The sequence below is a fragment of the Scyliorhinus torazame genome, chromosome 4, assembly GCF_047496885.1.
Source record: "Scyliorhinus torazame isolate Kashiwa2021f chromosome 4, sScyTor2.1, whole genome shotgun sequence".
Classification (NCBI taxonomy): Eukaryota; Metazoa; Chordata; class Chondrichthyes; order Carcharhiniformes; family Scyliorhinidae; genus Scyliorhinus; species Scyliorhinus torazame.
The window spans coordinates 303,625,968-303,628,467 of record NC_092710.1 but is presented as its reverse complement, the minus strand read 5'-3'; the positions used below and the strand labels follow the sequence as shown (position 1 = coordinate 303,628,467).

Genomic DNA, 2,500 nt, shown 5'->3' with positions numbered 1-2,500 from the left:
TAGCCTGAAGGCGCCGCATGAATGCAAGTTGTGGCATTGGGGCTGGTGTGGAAAGCGAAGGAAGAGAGAGCTGGCTTGCATTGCCTGCCTGACCCTTGTGCTGGCTGTGCTGAGAGAAGTGCGCAGCGTTGCAATGTGGAAAGGCAGCAGCGTGCAGGCGGCAGGCTGGTGTGAGGTGGGCGGGGCTTGCAGTTTTCCTTGGGGGAGGTGGAGAAGAAAAACAGAGAGCTAGGTGGGGACGGCATGAAGGGGAGCGTGTATCAGGCATATAGGCTAGAATTAGCAGGAGAAGGAGAGAAAGAGGAGGAGAAGTAGAAGTAGAAGTAGAAAAAGAGAGAGAAAAAATTGAAAACAACCGGAAAGAAGAAGTGGCGAGGGTGCTAGCGTGGCCGGCTTGAATAGGCAAGAAGACGGTGTTGCAGATGCCTACGGCCATACTAGCCTGAAAACGCCCGATCTCGTCTGATCTCGGAAGCTAAGCAGACTCGGGCCTGGTTAGTACTTGGATGGGAGACCGCCTGGGAATACCAGGTGCAGTAGGCTTTTGCGGCCAGCAGAGACTGCTCACGCCAAGCACTCTCCACACCAGAGGCAGGCCAACCTTTTGCTGCTCTCTGCGTCCTCGCCATTCCTCCCAACACTTGCCTGCGGGCTCAACTCAGGCAGGCGGCTTGGTCGGGCCATTCAGCTGCTGCAGCTTTGCCGGGCCTTTGCAACGCAGCACGGTTGGGTGCCTTGGCGTGCTGTACTTTGATGGGCACGCCAGCTGGCCCGTGTGGCCGCAAGCCAGTGTGTCGGCAGGACGTTCTGTCTCCTAGCCTGAAGGCGCCGCATGAATGCAAGTTGTGGCATTGGGGCTGGTGTGAAAAGCGAAGGAAGAGAGAGCTGGCTTGCATTGCCTGCCTGACCCTTGTGCTGGCTGTGCTGAGAGAAGTGCGCAGCGTTGCAATGTGGAAAGGCAGCAGCGTGCAGGCGGCAGGCTGGTGTGAGGTGGGCGGGGCTTGCAGTTTTCCTTGGGGGAGGTGGAGAAGAAAAAAAGAGAGCTAGGTGGGGACGGCATGAAGGGGAGCGTGTATCAGGCATATAGGCTAGAATTAGCAGGAGAAGGAGAGAAAGAGGAGGAGAAGTAGAAGTAGAAGTAGAAAAAGAGAGAGAAAAAATTGAAAACAACCGGAAAGAAGAAGTGGCGAGGGTGCTAGCGTGGCCGGCTTGAATAGGCAAGAAGACGGTGTTGCAGATGCCTACGGCCATACTAGCCTGAAAACGCCCGATCTCGTCTGATCTCGGAAGCTAAGCTGACTCAGGCCTGGTTAGTACTTGGATGGGAGACCGCCTGGGAATACCAGGTGCAGTAGGCTTTTGCGGCCAGCAGAGACTGCTCACGCCAAGCACTCTCCACACCAGAGGCAGGCCAACCTTTTGCTGCTCTCTGCGTCCTCGCCATTCCTCCCAACACTTGCCTGCGGGCTCAACTCAGGCAGGCGGCTTGGTCGGGCCATTCAGCTGCTGCAGCTTTGCCGGGCCTTTGCAACGCAGCACGGTTGGGTGCCTTGGCGTGCTGTACTTTGATGGGCACGCCAGCTGGCCCGTGTGGCCGCAAGCCAGTGTGTCGGCAGGACGTTCTGTCTCCTAGCCTGAAGGCGCCGCATGAATGGAAGTTGTGGCATTGGGGCTGGTGTGGAAAGCGAAGGAAGAGAGAGCTGGCTTGCATTGCCTGCCTGACCCTTGTGCTGGCTGTGCTGAGAGAAGTGCGCAGCGTTGCAATGTGGAAAGGCAGCAGCGTGCAGGCGGCAGGCTGGTGTGAGGTGGGCGGGGCTTGCAGTTTTCCTTGGGGGAGGTGGAGAAGAAAAACAGAGAGCTAGGTGGGGACGGCATGAAGGGGAGCGTGTATCAGGCATATAGGCTAGAATTAGCAGGAGAAGGAGAGAAAGAGGAGGAGAAGTAGAAGTAGAAGTAGAAAAAGAGAGAGAAAAAATTGAAAACAACCGGAAAGAAGAAGTGGCGAGGGTGCTAGCGTGGCCGGCTTGAATAGGCAAGAAGACAGTGTTGCAGATGCCTACGGCCATACTAGCCTGAAAACGCCTGATCTCGTCTGATCTCGGAAGCTAAGCAGACTCAGGCCTGGTTAGTACTTGGATGGGAGACCGCCTGGGAATACCAGGTGCAGTAGGCTTTTGCGGCCAGCAGAGACTGCTCACGCCAAGCACTCTCCACACCAGAGGCAGGCCAACCTTTTGCTGCTCTCTGCGTCCTCGCCATTCCTCCCAACACTTGCCTGCGGGCTCAACTCAGGCAGGCGGCTTGGTCGGGCCATTCAGCTGCTGCAGCTTTGCCGGGCCTTTGCAACGCAGCACGGTTGGGTGCCTTGGCGTGCTGTACTTTGATGGGCACGCCAGCTGGCCCGTGTGGCCGCAAGCCAGTGTGTCGGCAGGACGTTCTGTCTCCTAGCCTGAAGGCGCCGCATGAATGCAAGTTGTGGCATTGGGGCTGGTGTGGAAAG

At 57.2% G+C, this 2,500-nt stretch overlaps 3 non-coding genes across 3 annotated transcripts; all 3 read left to right on the top strand.

Moving 5' to 3' along the window:
• Positions 1-424: 424 nt before the first annotated feature.
• LOC140414143 (5S ribosomal RNA) lies at positions 425-543 on the top strand. The gene has a single exon (XR_011943289.1). It is a non-coding gene; the product is annotated as a 5S ribosomal RNA (ribosomal RNA).
• A 696-nt stretch (positions 544-1,239) lies between these two features.
• On the top strand, positions 1,240-1,358 carry LOC140414822 (5S ribosomal RNA). The gene has a single exon (XR_011943952.1). It is a non-coding gene; the product is annotated as a 5S ribosomal RNA (ribosomal RNA).
• A 696-nt stretch (positions 1,359-2,054) lies between these two features.
• Positions 2,055-2,173, top strand: LOC140414659 (5S ribosomal RNA). Its single transcript, XR_011943795.1, has one exon. It is a non-coding gene; the product is annotated as a 5S ribosomal RNA (ribosomal RNA).
• The last annotated feature ends 327 nt before the right edge of the window (positions 2,174-2,500 follow it).